At 41.1% G+C, this 22,879-nt stretch overlaps 1 protein-coding gene across 1 annotated transcript in view; it reads right to left on the reverse strand.

Annotated features, from left to right (window-relative positions):
• The window catches only part of TAOK3 (TAO kinase 3), a 134,421-nt gene extending 116,423 nt beyond the window's left edge, over positions 1-17,998 (reverse strand). Inside the window, exon 1 of the mRNA XM_063144207.1 lies at positions 17,903-17,998. The gene's annotated coding sequence lies outside the window, so the exon portion shown is untranslated. The remainder of the gene's footprint in view (positions 1-17,902) is intronic.
• Positions 17,999-22,879: the final 4,881 nt, after the last annotated feature.

Raw genomic sequence — 22,879 nt, forward strand, 5'->3', positions numbered from 1 at the left:
CCTGGCAATCACCACTACAGAAGGGGCAAGCCAGCTTTGAGGACACCATGAAAACATACAACATGAGAAGTGACCATATTTCCCATTTGAAAGTGTGCGTAAGGTAATATTTCCAGACACGTTCCGTGTTTCTGGTTCAGCACTACAGTGCTCAACTAGCTGCCTTAGCAGCTAGGTTCATGAAGATATGAAACTGCCTTATACTGAATCAGATCCTTGCTCTTGATCCATCCAGTCCAATATTGTCTATTGTGACTGGAAACAGCTTTCTGACAGACAGACACACACACACACACCAGAGAGAAAGAGAGAGAGGTGTTTTCCCAACCCTGTTACCAGAAAAGATTTTAACGGGAGACTTCAGAGATAGAATTTGGGGCCTTATGCATGCAAAGCTTCACAGGCAGAGAGACAGAAGGAATTTCAGACTTTTTTTTTTTTTTTTAATTTTTATTCATTTTCAACACTATATAAACATAGATAAACATTTCCAAAATATAACTGAAACTAACACAATAAGAAAAAAAATACATCAAATATCTGCTGCATACATATTGAATAATTGTTGAGTACAAATATCAAAAACTATTACATATGCCTTATCACTCTACAACATCTTCATTCTTAACATAAATGTGCACCCCCCACCTCGGGATCATTCTTGAGTCCAAAATCTAATCATTTCTTCTGCTGGTGGTTTCCCACTTCCCTTAGTAAACACGAACACTAGGAACTGTTTCCAGATTCCTTCGAACTCATTTATTTTAGTTACGCCTTTTCTCCACTTAATATTACATGTCAGTTTATCATTAATGGCTATGTCCCATACTACTTTATACCATTCCTCAATAGAATATTCCCCTTGGATCTTCCAGTTCCTAGCTATCATCAATCGTGCTGCAACCAACAAACTCGATATCAGCTCTATAGTTCCTTTTCCACACTTTATATCTTCAAATAGTGACAGCAATGCTATTTTTGGTGTTTGTTCTATTTTCATTCCCACTATTTCTTCAATTTCTGAAAACACCATCTTCCATAATCTTTGTACATATTTGCATTGCCACCACATATGTAAATACGTTCCTTTTTCCCCACATCCTCTCCAACAATTTGCTGAATGTTGATCACTTATCTTATTCAATCTAACCGGGGTTAGGTACCACCTCCATAAAATTTTAAAATAATTCTCCTTTATTCTTACTGATAAACTTCTCAACACTCTTTGTTTCCATAGTCCCTCCCAGCTCTGTCGCCCTATTTGTATCTTCAAATCTGATTCCCAAATCATTTTCTCTGTATTCTCTCTAAACTCCTTCTCTAACAATATTTTATATATTTCACTCATTAATCCTTTTGAAACTATACTACTTCCTTTTCCTTTCTCCTTACTTACTACTAATTCTTCAAACCTCGTCATCTTTCTGCACATTCTATTATCTTTAATCCACTTTTTATTCCATTGCTCTAATTGACCATATTCTAGCCAAGATAGCTTCTTCTCCTTTAACAAATTTTCCATATCTTCTCTTGTTTTAATATCTCTTACCCAATCCTTTAATTTTATTTTATTTTTCTCTTTTAATATTTTACATAATCTACCCTTTAGATCCTCTGGGAAATTCTTTAACATTATTATCGGTGCTAAGGGAGAGTTGCTCGGAAGCAGCTTCCCTTTAAATTTACTCCAAATTTCCCATTGAGTCCTCAGGAGTGGATTATCTATACTTCCAACCCACTTTCTTCCTCCATCTTTAAAAAAAACATTCTCCAGATTCATCTCTACCTTACTTATAATTTTTTCTTCCATCCAATATAAATCTCCTACTCCCATAATTGCTTCTACAACATGTCTTAATCTATTTGCTACGTAGTATAATTTTATGTTTGGGAGACCCATTCCCCCCTTTTTTTGGCTTAGGTACCAATTATTTTTATTCACTCTTGCTCTCTTTTCTCCATTACAATATTTATTAATAATATTTTGCCAACTTTTTATCTCGGTTTCTGATATTTTTATAGGTAACATCCTAAATACAAAATTAATTTTAGCTAATATCTTCATTTTTATCAAAGCTATTCTCCCAAACCAAGATAAATTTAATCTTTTATATTTTTCCAATTTCTCTAGTACCTCCTTCTTTAACCTCGTTAAATTTTCCCTTTCTAAATTCTCTAGATTTTTTGTAATTTTAATTCCCAAATATTTAATCTCGTTCTTAACTTTCAATTCCATTCCCTTAACTTCCCAATCCTTTTCTTCCCTCTTAGTATAGTTAAACAACATCATCTCTGATTTAGACCAATTTATTTTTAACCCTGTAATTTCCTCAAATTCCCTCAACTGATATTTAATTCTTTCTAATTTTCTTAATGGATTCTTAATGGTCAATAAAGTATCATCCGCAAACATGTTTAGCTTTATTTCCCTTACCTCTCCAATTCCTTCTAATTCTTTATCCTCCCTTAGTGCCTTCGCCAAAACTTCCATAACCATTACAAAAAGGACCGGCGAGAGCGGACATCCTTGTCTTGTTCCTCTGGCTAGTCGTATCTTTTCAGTAAGTCCGTCATTTACCACCACTACCGCCGTATTTTGGGAATATAGCTGTTCTATTACATTTTTAAATTTATTTCCAAATCCCAATTTATCTATAATACTCTTTAGTGCCTGCCAGCTCACACAATCAAAAGCTTTAAAAATATCTAATGCCATAATACCTGCCTTAATATTTGCTTTTTTTATTACATTTATTACATTTAAAACTCTACTCACTAAATTATGCATATGTCTTCCTACCACAAACCCACATTGATCTGCTCCTATATATTCTGCCAAGAATTTATTTAATCGTTTGGCCATAATAGATGTAAAAATTTTAGCATCCTGATTTATTAAAGAAATAGGTCTATAAGAATCGGGATTAGTCAAATCTTTATCTGGTTTTGGGATCAGAATTATCACTGAATGTTCCCATGATTCAGGTATCTTCTCTCCTGATAATATCCTATTATAAAGTTCCATTAATTTTGGAACTAGACAATCTTTGAAGACCTTATAATATTCTGGACCCAAACCATCTGCTCCTGGTGATTTACCCACTTTTAACTTATCAATAACCTCTTCAACTTCTCTTTGAGTTATTACTGACTCCATTAACTCCTTATATTCTGATTTTATTTCCTTCTTTATAAACCTTCCAATATACTCCTCCACCTTTTCTTGTTGAATTTCTTTACCCTTGTACAATTCCTGATAAAATTCCTGAAAAATTTTTATTTTGGCTTTCATTGCATGACAATAATTCCCTCGGCTATCTTTCAACGTTTCTATCCCATTCCTCCCTTTTTCTTTTTGTGTGAGCTTGGCAAGCAACCTCGAGTTCTTATCACTATTTTCAAAATATTCCCTTTTCATATACATTAAATTCTTTTGAATCTCTTCTATATTTAAATTTTCTAATTGTTTCTTCTTAGCTTGTATTTCCACTAATTTATATTTATCTTTACTTCGCCAATATCTTTCCTCCAAGTTTTTAATTTCTATCTCTAACTTTTCCTGTTCTGCACGTTGTTGTCTTTTTAAACTACATGTTTCTCTAATACAGATTCCTCTTGCTACAGCCTTCATGGTGTCCCAAATGACTGACCCAGCTGTTCCTCCTTTTTCATTAATTTCCCATGACTCCGACAGTTCCTTCCGAATTTTATCTACTATTTTATTGTATTTCAATATCTTTGTGTTCAACTTCCATCTATATGCCTCTTTATAATCTTTCTTAACTGTAAATTCTAAACTTAACAAGGCATGATCAGTTACTTTTATTACCCCCATTTCCATTTTACAAATCCTCGTTGCAAAGTCTTTTGAAACAAATATATGATCTATCCTGGAGTATGTATGATGAACTGGGGAAAAATATGAGAATCCAGGCCTATTCCCGTTAAGTAAGCGCCACGAATCTAAATAATCATTTTCTTTTATTAATTTATTCAATATAGTCATATTGTTTCTCTTTTCAACATTAGTGGGATTTGACCTGTCTCTTTTATTATCCATAACCATATTAAAATCCCCCGCTAATATAACATACCCCTCCTTAAATTCTTCTATTTCTTTAAACAACTTTATAAAGAACTCTCTATGCCTCTCATTTGGGGCATAAACATTAATCAAAGTATAGACCTTTCCCTCAATTTTACCTTTTAACATAAGATATCTACCCTTATCATCCTTTTTTACCTCTTCTAATGTAAACCCACTTTTTTTTGAAATCAAAGTGGCCACTCCATTTTTTTTTGATGTCCCTAATGACTTTTCATAATAGGCTAGCCACTTTAATTTTATCATATTCGAATTCTCGGAGCCTTGGTGTGTCTCTTGGATCATTATAATATCTGATCCCTCTTTATTAAGCATTTGTTCTATTCTCTTCCTTTTCACGACTGCCCCTAAACCTTTAACATTGAGTGTTGATACCTTTATCTTTTTATCCATAATCACCCTTTTGAAATCTCTTCCGATCCCTTGTGCTCAGCAGTTCAAACTTGCTTACATAAAAACACAAACTCCATACATAAAACCCCCACCCTCCTACCCCAATCCCTCCTCCCCTACCTTCCCCCCCTCCCCACCCCCCCCACTCTAATCCCCCCCCCATATCCCCGTGAGTCTAGTACTCCAGCCATCTACTTTAAAGGGGGAGGGGGGAGGCAGTGCTGTGCCTGGCCGGCAGGTTTCTATATTAGCATTTTTATTTGCAATTATCTCCAAACATAATTAACAATTCTCTTACTCTCCAGATGTCCCAGCCTCATTCCCTCCCCCACCCACTCCAGCCCCATCTGCTTCCCCATCCAGACCCAGCCTCTTCAGCAAATCTTTACCTTGATCCAATGAGGTTACTCTGTGTTCCCTCCTCCCATATGTAAATCTTAAAAAAAACCGGGTAACCCCATGCATAAGGAATTTCATTCTTCATTAATGTTTCCATTATTAGTTTAAGACTACTTCTCCAATTTAATGTACGTTGAGAAAGATCATTGTAAATTTACACTGGTTTGCCTTTATATTATATCTGATTCTTAAATCTCAATTCTTTCATAATTTGCTCTTTTTTATAATAATTACCAAATTTCACCAAAATGTCTCTTGCCCCTTTGTGGTTTTGCCCCCCCACACGATGGACTCGATCCGGATCCAATCCGTCTATTGATATATCGGCATCAGCTCCTTGAACCAGTTCACGATGATTTCTCTAAGATCTTCTCCCTGCGACTCCTTTAGCTGCTTTATTCAAAAAGTAGATCTACTAGATTAATCTTCCGAGGCAATCGATCACAGTACCCATTCTTTAAATTGTATATTAGTTGATTTCTCAAAAGCCTCTTATTCCTTCTGGTCCAAGTCCGCTTTAGCCTCTATCTTTTTGATCTTATCCGAATTTTCCACCTTTTTTATCCGCTAAATACACAATTAATGTCTAAATTCACTCATATGCTGATCCATTTTTTTAAAATATAACAATGTTATTTTCAGCTATAATGGGCCTGATCTCCATCAACGAGGGAGGGTTACTACCACTTTCTCCTCCTTCAGTCATATTTTTTCTTTATTTGGTATTGTATCCAAAGGGACTGGGTCTTTATCTTCCTCCTCTTGCTCAACTCCAGGGGCTGTCCTTTCCAGGAGGGAGAGGCATGCCAAATTATGATTTGAAAGTTCCTCTTTTTTTTATATAATTTGAAGGTTTCTTATTTTTTTTTTCTTCTTTTTTTCTTTTTTCTTTTTTTTTTTTCTTTTTTTGTATATTAAGCTTTGCCCAACTTTTGATCTTTCTTTTAATGTTAGGCATGGGACTCTTCTGGGTAGGGCATAAATCTTAGAGTGTAACTCGCTTCCTTAGCAACTTATGCTGGCTTCTCTGTTATATATCAAACACTTCTTCTTTCTTCATGAGGGGGGGGAATATCCAGTTCACAACAGCATTCACTAGAGGGGATCAGTTTAATCATTCGCAGCCTCTCAGCTTCCCACATCTCCCTCACCGAATGCCGAATGCAGCTTCTTCCACCTTCTCTCCCCCCCTTCTCACCACGCCAATAAATCCAATCAACAACTTCCACCTTACAAAGCCAGCATTTCAATCTTTCCCATGTGAGATAAGAATGAAAGGTTATAACACAAATCAATGTCCAGCAAGCATAAATTCCTTCTTTTTAAACTGCGTCAGTGTTACTTTCGGTTTCGATAGTGTTGCCGTTTATACAGACATTGTATTAAATATCAATCATCTCACCTCCCTTCTTCAAATCTCTCAGCTTTTCCAGCTCCTGTGACTTTTATAATCATTTTCTGTCGTTTGCTCAAAGATTTATGCCCATTAGAAGAGAGATAATTGCTTTTTCCGGCAAACGCCGCTTAAAGCCTCAGAAGAAACCCGCCATTGCTCAGGCGGCCAGCTCCGCCCCCAGGAATTTCAGACTTAACATTCAATGCGTTGCCAATACACTTTCACCAAATGAGAACTGTCACGCATCATCATCATCATAAAAAAATTATTTCTTACCTGCCTCTCCATTTTGATCAAGGTGGAGAACAACAATAAATGATAAAATACATAAAACTGAATTAAAACATAATTCATCTGGTCAACAGCTGGTTAGCCACTGTGTAAACAGAGTGGTCTAGATGGTCTAGATGGACCTTTGGTCTGATCCAGCAGGGCTCTTATGTTCTTATCTCCTCATCAACAGATTAAAGAAATCTTACAGGTATAAGAAAGGGGGAAGAGATCTTCCCAGGTTACTTCATGCCATTACTGCTTCTCTCTGAAAAACAGTAGTAATTTATTCCATTACTCCAATAAAGCTTTTTTTTTTAATTTAACCTCATAAAAGCTATGATTCAAATTATTTTACTTCACATAAAATCAAAATAGAATTGTGCATTGATTTTCTTTTCTTCTTCTGCGGTACCATATTTTACTCACTCATCGGCCTCCATTACTTTACAGAGAATGCATCTCTTCAGTGTGATTCAGCACTGACTATACTGCCATGAATCAGGCTTAACACACTGAAAAACTGTCAGTACCACCCCCAAATAAAACCTCCACAGTTTAACTTCAGAGAGATAGAAAAAACAATTTGAAATGTTAAAAGAGGTTTATCATGAAACACTAGAAAACAGGTTTGAACCATTAACCTTAAACATATAGGAAAATTCTGCTCTAGATGATCAGTATGGTATAGCAGTTAACATTTCAGATTAGAACTAGAGAAACTCAGATCAGCCATGACCTTGAGCCTGCTGCTCTCTAAGCCTAACCCCCCTCACAGGCTTGTTGTGCATCTAAATGGGGGCAGGTAAGGGGAGAAGAGAACTATGCATGCCATTTGCACTCCTTGGAGGAAGGATACAATGAAATGGCTACCCCCAGAGTTTCTTGGGAATTATAGCTTGGCAAGGATACAGAAAATTCTGTTAGAAATCTTTTCCCAATTCCACATTACAGAAGAGTTTAGGAGATCAAGTCCACCCCCTTGACCCAAGCCAAGTTCCCTTAATAAAAGACAGGTCGTGCCCAAAATTTTTTTACAACACAATGTGATACAAGTACAAAGCAAAGTAAAATGAACAAGCAACTTTCCACCTGGGAATGAGAGGAGATAAGAGGATGTAGCTGACCTCCCCCGCCCCATCTGCCACACAGAGAGAGTTGATGATTCAAAGCAACGAGGATATCCTCAAACATGTAAACAAGACACTTGATGGTAAGTTTGTATTAGCACTGGGGTCACACATTTCTTGCACTGATAACCCATCATGCTTGGAACCTTTACAAATGCTTCCTCCCTGCCACTTCCTCGATACACTCAAAGCTAAGAGGCAGTTGCTTGATGGTCAGGCATTGATGGTCATACATTCCTACAGGTCAGGATTACTAGAAATTCAAGCTTCCCTTCTTCATATTTAAACACCCAACTGGCTAAATAACTATGAGTGAACCAGAACAACGTCCTGGTAGGACCAAGCGGCATATTTGCTGTGTGTCACCAACTAAGAGCTGGGCAGTGCTGAGGAAATATTTCAAATTCTGAATGTTAAAATGTTGATTTTAGGGATCACAGGGCTGAACAGTAATTTCAGACTTCTAAGGACAAACTTCACATTTCTATGAACCTAGATGAAAAGGTGCCTGGAATATTTCCAGCTGTGGTTAAGACAAGTCAGTTTACATTGTAATAGGTGCTATGACTCAGTGAAGCTTAAGGGTAGTACCTGAACAAGTCAAATAGAGGGGACAAAAGATGAAGTCCAGGGGCAGCCTTACCCAGCTTGGTGCCTTAAGAGATGTATTGGACTACAAGTCTCACAATCCTCAGCCAGCATAGACCATGGCTGGGGAAGGCTCTGTCAGCATCAGTTTTCTAGAAGCTGGTGCAACTGGGTACAGGGCTCTGGGAGCCAAAGCAGACCCCGAACTTACAAGAAAGGTTGTTTTCCTTGTATCTGAGATGTCCATCATTAGGCAAGTTACTCAGATGAAAAGGAGGAATGTAATTATGGTCTTTCTACACCTGGTGAACTGGAGGTTACCCTGGCAAAAGAAAGAACTGAGCAAGCTGTGAGATTTCATAGCAGTTATTTCCCAGAGATGACAAAGGGACTTTATGAGACAACTCTGAGGGAGAAAGAAAACCACAAGATTTGAATAGAACACAAAGGTTTGCAGGACACATCTGTGCATTTTCATCTTGGTGCAGACTGTGAGGAAAGAAACTGGCCTCTGATGGGTTGACATGTCTTTGTATAAAACTTTGTACTTCTTATCTAGACTAGCAGTAGCTGCAGTTCCTGATTTGTTTCAAGCTCTCACCAAGTTGAGTGCAAACAATAGTTGCAGAAGGTGGGGCTGTCGTGTTAAGTGGTGTGAGTGCTTATATTCATTAACAAATGGCCTGGCAGAGCCCTTCCCAGCCAATAGATGTGCTGCTGCCTAAGATCATAAGCACATCTTCTGGCACGGATGGGCTCCTTTTAAAGCACTGTGCTGAAGCCCTCGCCAAAGGAACTGTTCGTGAGTTAACATCCCAGCCCTGCTGCTTCACACATCAGGCCGGAGCACTTTTGTAAACAATTCATCTGTTGCTCTTTGTGGAGGCAGCAAAGGGTATATATGGAGGGTATCTTAAGAAACGGTATCATTAGGACCAGCTATTGCATTTAAAGATGAGCTTCAAAATGCAGAGCATTAAAAGTCAGCCCTATCGTGCTATCTGCAATAAAACCGCATTTTCCAGCAATACTTTATAGATCCCCTCACCCCATTTTTATTTTATTGCTAGTGCAAAATGTCCACACACAAGGAATAGCAGGGAAGGAGGATGACAGACAAGGAGAGAGACCTGTCATTTGTCCTCCTTTTTAACAAAACAAAAACAAAAACTGGGTGGTACGACCACACCCTAAGACACACTATACACAGCTGGAGGCTCTCAAATAGTTTCTGGATTCTTTAGATTTTATATGCTTTCTAGCTAACAGGTTTAAAAGAAATCTGTACTAAGACTGAATTTTACTGGTTTGAAAGCATTCCATTATAACTCTGCCAAAAAACATTTTGTAAGCTCTCTACATTAAATCTGACATTTTCCTACCACTACAAGTTGAGTAATGAATTCCTCATACACACAGTGTGAGCTCACCCTGCTAGGAGACAAGCAAATGAACACTGTAGCCCTGTGCAAAGCAAGAAGAAGGACCAATCCCAAGAGTCAGCAATAGGACCCCCACCCTCTCATAAAAGCTTTTATCACCTTAATCAACCTTCTGTGAAGATCTTGCAATAATAAGGAAGATTTTCAGTTTTGCTTTACAAGAGATCATTAAACAGAATTCTTCTAAGATGATAAATATCCTGAGATTTGGAGCAAAAGAATGGGATGTATTACTAAAGTTTTTCCACTGCTGTAGTTCACTGGGGAATCAGGACTTGAGCCTGCAGAAAGGCCGTACTCAAGACTTAAAGGATTAGCCTGAGCACCTCCACCCTGCTATGGTCAAATAAGGGAATATGGGAAAATAAGTCAGATCAACAAGAATGCCTCTTTTCAGTAACAGAGTAGTGCATTAGGTAATACTTCTTGATCCCTATAAAAGTTTCTAGATCAGGCTCGCTCACTGGTCTGATCTACAACAGGAGTCAGCTGCTGTGTTCTCTGCAATAAACAGAGAACTTTTGCCTCTGCTATGTCCACCCCCAACTTGGTGGGTGGGTGGGGGAATAGGTTCTGACAAGCAGGAGAGGCTCCAGGAATGACTCACCATGACCACATTTTCTCTCCTCCTGTCCAGCTGTCACTGCAGCCATAAGTTGCAGGAAGCCTCTGTCCAGCTAGCCTCTGCAGGGAGCCAATTCAAGTGGAGGGGAGCCTTCAAAAATGCCTATATACTTTCAGAACAGTGGGTCATGAACAGTTTTTTGGAAAGGCACAGGCCCCACCCCCACCCAATTTGTTTAACATAAACAACAAGTTGAGCCCACTCAACTCACTTCAGGATCTACTGAGCAGCAGTGATGATTAAAGTTTTTGCGCAGCCTGGTATAGGTCAGATCACTTTGGTCCAGTGAGCATGAGCAATTGGGTCAGGGATTATATTTATATTTATCACACACATACACACAGTGGGATGAGGATGAACAACATCAAACCCTATGAATGGTAGGGAGCATGAAAATTTGGTTGGTCGCTTCTATATACATAACCCAGACAGTGGCTTTCTGCTCCCATTGGATCAATAGAGGCTCCAGCTCAAGGCCTAGCTCAAGCTCTGGATCCAGGACAATTGTATCACGAAGTGATTTTTTAAAACCTATTTAGGTTTTAGTCATCACACCCAGCCTCTTTGACAGACGTCACAAAGGAAATATCAAATGGTCTGTGACAGTTGACCTCACAACTTCTAGCTTTACATTATCATTGTGCCTCATCCAAATGATCCCACTAAGCAAGTCAAAGCATCTGATGTTATCAATCTTTACTTCCCTTATTTCTTGTCCCCCTCCCAAGAGTGCAGAAACTCTTCTCTGAAAGTCGGGAAATAAGAAGTTGGTGGAGACTAGCAATTCAGAATCTCAACTTGATCTGAAGAACCAAGTGATGTCCTTTATTATGACAACAGGATCCTATAATACTATTTAGGAAAAGGAAAGGAACCTCTCGTGCAAGCACTTGAGTCACTGCTGACTCCTAGAGTGACACCTGCTTTCGCTGACGTTTTCTTGGCAGACTTTGTAGTGGGGTGGTTTGCCATTGCCTTCCCCAGTCATGGTTACCTTTCCCCCAGCTAGCAAGGTACTCATTTTACCAACCTCAGAAGGATGGAAGGCTGAGTCGACCTTAGCCGGCTGCCTGAGAACCAGCTTCCGCTGGGATCGAACTCAGGCCGTGGGGAAAGTTTCGGCTGCAGTAACTGCCGCTTAACACTCTGCGCCACACGAGGCAGTAAATACTATTTAACCCATATACAAAGGTTGTGAGATAACTCAAAAAGCAGATCCAAATATGGAATTAGAAATACTCTACCAACCTCAAAGGGCAAATAGCCACAGGGTGTGGAAATCAGGAGAAGATGTGAAATTCTCAGGAACATTTCAGCTTTCATTTAAAAATAAAATAAGCATTACAAGGATTTGATTTGAACAGCCTTCCTTAACCTGGTGCCCTCCAATTGCTTTGAATTTCAACCCAGCCAGCATGTTCAATGATCAGGAATCCTGGGAGTTGTAGTCCAAAACATCTAGAGGGCACCAGGCTGGGGAAAGTTGCTCTACAGAACAACTATCCAAGCTATAAAGAGGTGAATACAGAAGTACTGGACATTTTTGCAGTCAGCATTTTTAAAAGTTCAACATTATTAGAATGTGAATAGCTAAACATATTGGACAACTAATATGCATTTAGGGTTTTGGCTTTTTTGCACTAATGTGCAAGAGCCCCACCCCCAATCAAAAGAGTCCTGGTTATGGGCTTGTCTCAACTTGCTTTTCATTTGCCTCTCTCCACAGATTCTCCAACAGCTACTTGCCAGTCACATGGCTGTCATTTCCCTTCCTCTTCTGTCCACACATGTACATAAGCTACCACCAGTTACACAAGTTCAGAAACAGCAGCAACTAAACCAAAGGCATCATCAACATCAGCTCACGCAGATGCTTCCTTCTTTGAAAGGAGGAAGAAACCTTTGATATTTCCTGAACTGAAATGCAATCCTTTTCACTTACATAAATGAAAACGAATAATTAAAAAAAAATCTCCCCCATTATACTGCTCATATACTGTTTAGTAGCCGCACAGAGAAAGTAGGAGGTCTAGAAAAAAAAACCCTTAAGGATTTGTTTTCATTGATACAAACCTAAGAATGGCTTCCATCACTTTTCCCTCTGCAGGAATTGTAGAAATAAAAGATACGTAATTTCAGGAGGTTCTGATACCTATGTCACATGCACAAAAAATAGAGATTCTGAAGTGTGCACATGTATGGAACAGCTATCCAAATCCACTTAGATTTGGGAAGACGTTACTGCATCGTACTAATGCAATAAATGCTGGGTGTTAAATTTTATTTCTATAGCACATTTCGGGTTTTATAAAAAACAGTTATGTCACCATTCCAACTAAGAAGTGCCACAGGCATTACACAAAGAAAATTAAAGTAAAAACACTAATTAAGAAGAAACTAAAAAATAGTGACATGAATGCATAACGTAAAAAAATAACAGTAACATAAAATCAATCCAGTTATAAACACTTGAAGATCAGACACCTGGGAGAAAAGCAATTCAGCTGGCAATTGAATGCATACAAGGGGAGGGAACATCCTAAGAGCACTTTGAAGAGCATTCTAGAGGAGGGGCACCACAGCTGAAAAGACCCTGTCAGTGTCCTCTTCCAATCCTACCTGGGTGAAAAGCAGATTAAACAGAAGAGTTAAATATGTGCTCATATGACAAAGCTGTTGTAAGGCCTGCTCGCTAGGTAGCCCTGGCAGGCCTCACTCTCGGGCTCAACTCCCTATGTGCAAAGTTTCACCAAGCACAGATAGTCTTTGATCTGCTCATATGCTAATCAAGAACTAAAGACTAGTAAGTTACAAATGAACTGTAGGCTGTGCCACTGCAGTGAAGAAACTATCTAAGTGATACTCTGATGCAAATAGTAGCTTGGGGAGTACTGTGTTTGCATTTTCTGTATCTGCTTCACCAGGTGTTGACATAATCAATCCACCTATTTTGCTCCAGCTGTAAACACAGACAACGCTACTTCCACTGTAGTATCACTGTAGGCCCCAACAAATGTTGAAGACATTTGGCTGCCCATCTCAAGCCTATGATTGATGGAGAAGCCATATCTGGTTAAGATTTACTCTTCTATGCAACTTTTAAAGGTTTAAAAGCTCCATCAGGATCTGGAACTACTTCCACCATTTACGGGTTTACCACCCAACACAACCAATACAAAAATCACTCTGCTCTTCCCAACAACTCAAATGTAACTTACATGGAATACCTACATGTTCCACATGGCTAAACAATAATTTCCACTAAATAGCCACTTACAAAGCAATCCTATGCTATGCTGGCTTGAAAGCAAGTCCAATTGAGTTCAATGGAATGTATCATTCACCTTGATTGTGGCTACAATCTTATGCACGCCTATATGGAAGTATCTATTAAACATTTAGGATAATGTAAGATGAACTATGGCAACACACCACTAAAAAACGAAGGGTTTGATTTTGTATCTTTGTGGGCCATTAGGGTCAGAATGGCAGTATATGTATTTGAAAATGAATGATTCAAGACTTGTGTGCTATTTGGTTTGCTATTGAGTAAGTCAGCAGTTTTGCATTGTTGGTAGATCACCCATTTAAATTTCTCAACAGATTCATTTCATAGATAGGAAAGCAGGAAAGCAGGGAAATAGGAGAGTTCAATTGATTATTCTACCTTCCAGCCAAACTTTCAGGTGGAATAATAGAGATGGGATGTGCCTCACAGAACCTTGTACCTCTATGGTCAGTAAATTATTTTTAACTTTTGCTGTATTTTGAACTAAGAAAAATCTGGAGGGCCAGCAACTGACTCCACCCACTGACTCACTTCCTCTTGGGCCAAGATACAGGCAAAGGGCTCTTTAACATCTTCCTCCCCAATCCAACAGCAACAAAAATGTCAACAGAATCCATGCCTTAATACATGTTTCCTTTGCTTACTTCTTTTTTATTGCACGTTGGCACAAGAGTCAACAGCTGAAATAACTCCCATGACCAATGTGCAAAACATTTTGCAGATAAAAGAGGCTGTTCTCTGTCCTGCCAGCACCAGATGTACGGGAACTTGAGAAAAGGCCTTCTCAGTGACCATGCCCAACTTTGGAACTCCCGACTGAAGGAGGCTCACTGAGTCCCGTTGTTGATGGCCTTCAACCAACAGGCAGAACCCACTTTATTTAAACAGATGATTGGCCTCCTGGGCTGATCTGTTCTGTTTTCTCTGTTTCTCCATTTTAATCTGTATTTTAATTTAATTACTTTTATTTGTTCTTACATTGTTTTCATATTTGTGGAATAGTTATCGGATTTTATTGTTTGCTGTCTTAGGTATCTTTTAGACAAAGGCAGGATATAAACAAATAAGTAAGTAGTTAAGGAGAGAAGACTGACAGATGCTCGATCACTCAAGGTTATGGGGTCCTTTGCCTGCATCTTTGAGTGAAGACCTCAAGGACATAAGGATGTGGCTTTGTTCAAGCCACTTTGATAGCTCACTTTAGGGAACAATGTTCTTTGTTTGTTGCTTGACTTATGTCGGACATAGTGGGATAACAAAAGAGAGTGGGTTCCTTAGGAGCTATCCTCTACCCTTACCGTACCTTAATACTTGCATACAGGTTGCATTTTGTAAGCTTTAGATATAGAAGTAACCAAGCAGCAAATAACTGCTACCTACCGATCGTTGTAATCAACATGAAGCTATAGTACTGCCACTGCAAGTCATAGAACACTAAACTTACATTGTAATAAAACATATGCCTATGAATCCTCAATAGTAATCCATGGCGATTCCAGGACCAAAATGAAAAAAGAACTAAGTCAGAAATAGCTAAATATAAGACTAAAATACCTTAATACATAGTACTGAGAAAAGGAGGCAACACTAGCAAAGAAATGTGAACTGCTGAAGGTTTGTAGATAGAACTATTTGAACACACATACAACAATGAGATGTGCAAAGTGTGGTGTAGTGGCTACAGTGTTGGACTGGGAGTTGGGAGATCCAGGTTCTAGTCCCCACTTGGCCATGGAAGCTCACTGGGTGGCTTTGGGCCAGTCACAGACTCTCAGCCCAGCCTACCTCACAGGGTTGTTGTTGTGAGGATAAAACGGAAAGGAGGATTACGTATGCCACCTTTGAGGGAAAACACTGGGGTGGGGAAAGGATATAAATGTAATATAATAATAATAATAAAGCCACATGGGATTCCATCCTGATATTTCTATTATTTGCCTTACCTTTAACATGTCACTGAACTCTTACATCATAATCAAATGGGCTATGGTCCAATGGTGGGGTAGCATGGAGGATAAACAAGCCCTGCTTCCTTCCTGCGAAGGTCTACACTTTAGAGTTGATCATGCTACCTAGTTTAATTCCAATTTAAATAGATTTGCCTCTAACCCATCAGCAACAAACTGTTACTACACTTACCCTCTAAGATAAAGTTGGACTATGGACTGAAAAAGTGCTCTCACTGAACTATCAAGGCAGATAAAGCGAACTGAACACCCAAGGTTTATTCCTGCCCTTACCGACTACCACCAACTAACCCAACCTTTGCCTTCCTGTTGCTACTCTCCATGCAAACCAGGAAGATCTTTCAACTAATCATCACTTATTTCTCCCCCTAACCTCCACATGCATGCACAACTTCACTGGTTGTTCTCTCCCCTGCTCCCTTTCATCCTGCTGGTATCCAAACTTCTCAAAGATAAGAGCTGATTACATCTTTACCCAGCATTATTTTTCCAAGGTTAGCAATTCAATGTGGGCATTTTGATGGTAACCTATCTATTTGTTCCTGCATCCTTTCACAGCTTGATTCACAATATTTAAGAGTCCATCTACTACATCCCCCCCATCCCAAAACAGGTCTGTTCCTTGATCTTGTATCACTTCTCACCTCTCTCTCCACATGCTTCCCTCACTGGTTGTTGTTGTTGTTGTTGCTTTTCTTCCACTGGCATTCCCCTTTACAAAGATCCCCCCATATCCGCATCTCAGCAACCAAGCTGGAGGGGGCCTTACATCTCTCTCCCGTCCCTCAATGTTCTTTCCAAATCTTTTCCTTTCCTCACACCTCTCCACTCCCCTCAGCCCACCCCCCATCTCCATCACCCCTCAACGCCCTTCGCCAACCCTGTGTCCTTCTCACTTAACACTGGGGTGGGGAAAGAAGGTTCCCTATATCTACCTCTTTGTCTCCAAGATGCTTCCCACTTCTCTGTTCCGTCAGATGCCTCCCCCAAAATCTGTTTCTCCCCTCAGCCTCCCTCCAGGTCCTCCCCGTCTCAATATCACTGCCAGGAGTTTTCCTCGCATCTGGCTTGCCCCCCACCAAGTTTCTGCACCCCCTCATTTACACTAGGGGTTCCCCCCTCGCCTCTGTGCCTTCCTTCCAAACTCTCCCCACTCCATTAGTGTCCCTGACCTCCAACCTCAACATTGGAGGGGTGTGTGTTTCTCCTAACTCCCAAACCTTGAATTGGTCCTCCCTACACTTCCCCCTCAATTCCCTTTTCACCCAGCTTTGGAGGAAGAAGTCTTCCCTCAACTGGCTTCCTGCCCTCTTTTGGCTTTCCTTACACCCTGACCCACACGTACCTCCCCCGACTTCTCTCTCGCCCCCTCCTCATCTGCCCCATCTTCATAGAATCATAGAATAGCAGAGTTGGAAGGGACCTACAAGGCCATCGAGTCCAACCCCCTGCTCAATGCAGGAATCCACCCTAAAGCATCCCTGACAGATGGTTGTCCAGCTGCCTCTTGAAGGCCTCTAGGGTGGGAGAGCCCACAACCTCCCTAGGTAACTGATTCCATTGTCGTACTGCTCTAACAGTCAGGAAGTTTTTCCTGATGTCCAGCTGGAATCTGGCTTCCTTTAACTTGAGCCCGTTATTCCGTGTCCTGCACTCTGGGAGGATCGAGAAGAGATCCTGGCCCTCCTCTGTGTGACAACCTTCCAAGTATTTGAAGAGTGCTCTCATGTCTCCCCTGAATCTTCATGATTCTGCTCCACAGAGAGAGGGATCACCTCTGACCTGTCACTCATGCCCTCCCTCCGTGTTGGCTTCCTCGCAACTGGCTCCCTCCCCTCAGGTTTGCCTTTGCCTCCATTTGCTTCTATTTCCTCCAAAATCTGCTTCTGGCTCCCCACCCTACCCCCACCCCCACTCCCCGGTTCTTCCCTCGCAATTGCTACCTCTATTTCCCCTCAAATGTGCCTCTGGTTCCCCCCTCTCCGAGTCATTCGCTCCTTCCCTCAGACTTACTTCCCACGAGGTGTGAGGGAGGGGAGGTCAGCTCCCAGGGCGCTTCCCCACCCTGTGCCCCCTTCCTCAGCTTCTCCTCCTACCTGAAGCTCGGCCAGAGATTCGCTCCTTCTCCCCCTCCACCATCGTTCCCTCCTCCCGCCCCGTCAGACTCCTTCAACCGACCCACCCACCCCGCTTTTCCATTTGCACCAACGCCTGAGGGGAAAGACAGAGACAACAGCCCCCCCTCCCCCCCCCCCGCCACTTTCCACCTCAGCAGCCCGAAGAAGAAGTACTCCTCACCCGACTCCGGACTGGGAAAAGTTCTTCGGCGCTGTCCAGCCCCGAGAGCCGCTACCGGGTCGGCCCCCAGCCTGAGGGGAGGCAAGGCAGGTGACGGGGAAGGGTGGGGAAGGGGCCACGCGCACTCCGACTCGCCCGCTGCCGCTTCGCCCTGAGGTGCGGCTCGGTGCTCGCCAGGCGCGGCCAATCGCGTTCGACCGCATCGGCGCTCGGCGCTCCGGCCTGGCCAACCTCGGGGTGAGCCTGGGCGTCGTCGCCGGACTTGGAGCGAGAGGATAGGCCGGTACTCGATTCTCTGGCCTGACTCAACTCCGGGGAGGGGGGGGGAAATGAGAAAGAGGGCGGAGCAGGACTTACGGAGAGCCAATGGGGCTGCAGGTATACTTCCGCGTTCCAATGGAATGCTGGAAAATCGGCCCCCACCCTCGCCAGGAGGCGGGGCAATCGGGCTGCATAGCAAAGCAGACAGCGAAGGTTTAGACTAGCGGTGCTGGGCGGACCTGTCAGATCTAAACCCCGCCCCCCCTCCCGAGCCCTCAGATGGCCTATCAGAAGCAGGTGCAAAGAACATCCGCTTAGAATGAAAGAACAAGGGTGCCTCTGACCATAATCTAGGGTGACCATATGAAAAGGAGGACAGGGCTCCTGTATCTTTAACAGTTATATTGAAAAGGTAATTTCAGAAGGTGTCATTTGTATATATTTTTGTATATTTCACCAGAACCTGGTGAAATTTCCTCTTCGTCACAACAGTTAAAGCTGCAGGGGCCCTGCCCTCTTTTAAATCTGGTCACTCTAGGATTGCTCCTGCAGCTTTATCTGTTGTGATGAAGAGGGAATTTCACCAGGTTTTCCATATATACAAATGACACCTGCTGAAATTCCCTTTTCTATGCAACTGTTAAAGATACAGGAGCCCTGTCCTCCTTTCCATAGGGTCACCCTACATAATCTGAATTTAATAGTTTTTATTTATTTATTTATTTATTTATTTATTTAATACATTTCTATACCACCCAATAGCAGGAGCTCTCTGGGCGGTTCACAAAAATTAAAAACATTCAAAGTATAAAACAACAGTATAAAACCATAATATAAAATACAATATAAAAGCTCAACCAGATAAAAACAGCAGCAATGCAAAATTACAAATTTAAAACACCAAGTTAAAATTTATTTATAGACTGTTAAAATGCTGGGAGAATGTCAGTATCAGAGCTGAACTGAGTTGAATACAAAAACATTCTGGTTGTAGTTACCCAAAGCATTTTTTTTAAAAAAAAATTCAGCAGCCTCATTTTGGTGGTGGTGGAATAATTTTGTTAGTAGAGGCTGGTGGCTCCGGTGTCAGTGGGGCTGTGAATCCGCTTTGGGTTTCAATCAGAGTCTAGGGTGACCATATGGAAAGGAGGACAGTGCTCCTGTGTCTTTAGCAGTTGTATAGAAAAGGGAATTTCAGCAGGTGTCATTTGAAATTCCCTCTTCATCACAACAGTTAATGATGCAGGAGCCCTGCCCTCTTTTGTATCTGGTCAAGAGGGCAGCTTTAACTGCTGTGACGAAGAGGGAATTTCACCAGGTGCTGCAAGCATACAAATGACCCCTGCTGAAATTCCCTTTTCAATTCAACAATTAAAGCTACAGGAGCCCTGTATTCCTTTCCATATGGTCACCTAGAACCAGTCAGAATACTAAAGGAGCTATCCAACCACTCCACTGACATTGGAACTTGGCTAGCTGCTTTACAGTTATGATTGCTTCTGATGAAATCCAGAGCTAATCCACTGTCCCATTGACATTGGAGCCACCAGTCTCCAATGCATTTTGTTGTTGCTATCCATAAAGGAAAGGGCTACCCTGCAGTCCTGATGAAAATGAACGAAAAAACAATCATCACAACACTTCAACATATGTGTTTAACATCGTGTGTAGTTTGGCCCCAAGTCTCCATGATAGGAGTTAGCCAGGGCAGCAAACAGGTATATCCCTTCGCGTGCACACATCCTAATGATATCCCTGTAGACTTCTCTTTATTTTATTTTTTCCTTCTATATAAGTGGGAGTGTTGCAATTCATTCCTATGAGAGAAGGCAAATCCTGCCCTTGGGACTGTAATTAATGTGGGCAATACCCGACCTCCAATCCTGTCATCCCTCACTGATCCTTCAAAGGGGTGGAGTGTGCCACTTAGTGCAGAGTGGGCAGATACATTACATTTTCCCCAAGATTCCTTGATGTCTACAAGCTCGTCTCAATGGCAACTTGCTAGTTATGTATTCATTTTGGGTATTCCTTAAATTGCCCTGCGAATGCTACCTAGGCTAGGAGAGGAGAAATAAACTGTATTTTTTCATTGGTGTGTTACTTTCTTAAAATTGTGTGTGTTTGCATTAATATTATTATTATTATTTATTTATATAGCACCATCAATGTACATGGTGCATAACCCATATAAGTGTGATCATATTCAATGCCTGACATCTCCAGTTTAAAATTGTCTTGCCTTCAAAACCTATGACCAATCTAAAGAACATACCTCTGAACTACTAGGCATCTGTATATGTTCGTAGCTCAAATAAGTTATTATTAATCCTAACACTAACACTGGAACCTGGTGGGGTGAGAAACACTCCCAAGGAAGTGTGCCGATTAGGGCAGCCATGCAAACCAATCCTGTGCAATGTTTACTCCTGCAAAGCCTGAATCCAACTACAGTAAACATGCACAAAACAGAAAAATATCTTCCATCTGTGCAAATGACTTTGCCACAGGAAACACTAGCTCGGCTGTTGTCTAACCTGTGAAACGGCTTATTATTATTATTATTATTATTATTATTTATTTATTTATTTATATAGCACCATCAATGTACATGGTGCTGTACAGAGTAAAACAGTAAATAGCAAGACCCTGCCGCATAGGCTTACAATCTAATAAAATCATAGTAAAACAATAAGGAGGGGAAGAGAATGCCAACAGGTACAGGGAAGGGTAAGCAGGCACAGGGTAGGGAAAAACTAACAGTAGAAAGTAACAGTAGAAGTCTGCACAACATCAAGTTTTAAAAGCTTTAGGAGAAAGAAAAGTTTTTAGTTGAGCTTTAAAAGCTGCGATTGAACTTGTAGTTCTCAAATATTCTGGAAGAGCGTTCCAGGCGTAAGGGGCAGCAGACGAAAACGGACGAAGCCGAGCAAGGGAAGTAGAGACCCTTGGGCAGGCGAGAAGCATGGCATCAGAGGACTGAAGAGCACGAGCGGGGCAATAGTGTGAGATGAGAGAGGAGAGATAGGCAGGAGCTAGACCGTGAAAAGCTTTGAAGGTTAACAGGAGAAGTTTATATTGGATTCTGAAGTGAATTGGAAGCCAATGAAGAGATTTCAGAAGCGGAGTAACATGGTCGGAGCGGCGAGCCAAGAAGATGATCTTTGCGGCAGAGTGGTGAACAGAAACCAACGGACTGATGTGAGAAGAAGGAAGGCCAGAGAGGAAGAAGGAATGTGAGAAGAAGGAAGGCTTGTTCCTCTCTTCTCTTTCCTTGAGTTTCTTATTAGATTGCCCTTTGTCTTATTGCTATTTAGATGTTAGTGCTTAAAGTGAATTATTTACTCGTATTTATTTAGAGTATTTTCATGCTGATCCTCAGTCAAAATGGCTCACAGAGCAGCTTACGAATAATCTGTAAAAGAAGACAGTCCCTGCCAGCATACTTGCAATCTAAAAAGTCACCACACACAAGGAAAAAGGAACAGGGAGGGAAGAGGGCAGGGGGCTGGGGAGAGAAGTATCTAGTCTTTCATCAGGGCTGGTGGAATGGTCCTGCTCTTCCTCGCATCCCCAGCCTGCTGGAATGGCTGCTGGGGGAGACAATTGAGGGAGGAGAAACCTTCATAGGGGTTGTCTTCAGAACGGCCACTAGATTCGAACCGGTGTTCAAATCCAGCCCAATCCCCTGTTTCTGAATTGTAGACTCTCAGGCCCCCATTGAAGGCGTTCAGCGCCTTTGTGGGTATCAATTTCGACAAGTAGATTCATAGAGATTTGAAATCTAGAGTCACCGTGGCACTTGTCTAGAGATGAAACTTCTGGCGAAATTAAATATTCTTTCCCCCAACTCACTCTCCTCCGGGCGGAAGTGGGAACTGTCCATAGAAAATAAACACAGTAGCAAAGAAAGGGTTCATGTTCTTTTCGTCTCAGGTTTTATGTCGCCTGCAAGAAACAAGCAAAAATGCAATCTATGCTAATACCATGATTCCCCCTCCGTCCACCCTAAATACGGGCAAACATAATCAAGAGTCTTGTGGCACTTTATCTAGGGTGCAATCTTATGTGTGTTTAAAAAATCCTACAACTCCCAGCATTCCCCAGCCAGCATGGGAATGCTGGGAGTTGTAGGAGGTTTCCCGCCCCCGCCCCCTATAAACATGCGTAGAATTGCGCCCTTACTCATTTATTATGGCAAGAGCTTTTGTGGAGTAGAGGAACAATTCATCAGATGCAGAGTTGGGAGGGGAAAATATGGCTGAGTTCGGATGACACGCTAATCAACCGGGGTAGGGGTGGGGTGGGGTAATAGGAACAAAATGGAAAACAACCGTTGATTAGCGTGTCTTTCCAACTCAGCCACAGTTTAGAAGGGAGGGAGGGATGTAAACAGTGGTGTCAAATGACAAAGAAATGTGTGAGGGGGGAGTACAGTTTGTAACAATTTAATGCAGAGGTTAATAACACCATTCTATACTCAGAAGTACTTACAGATCGACACCATGTGTCAAGTCATTAGAATCCTATTATTTATTTATTTTATTACATTTATATACCGCCCCACAGCCGAAGCTCTCTGGGCGGTTTACAACAATTAAAAATGGTAAACATTAAAAGTATTCAAAATTTAAAAACCATAAAAAACAGTATAAAATTAAAAATGGTAAACATTAAAAATATACAAAATTTAAAAACCATAAAAAAGTCTAAAAA

Source organism: Elgaria multicarinata, chromosome 18, assembly GCF_023053635.1.
Source record: "Elgaria multicarinata webbii isolate HBS135686 ecotype San Diego chromosome 18, rElgMul1.1.pri, whole genome shotgun sequence".
Taxonomy (NCBI): Eukaryota; Metazoa; Chordata; class Lepidosauria; order Squamata; family Anguidae; genus Elgaria; species Elgaria multicarinata.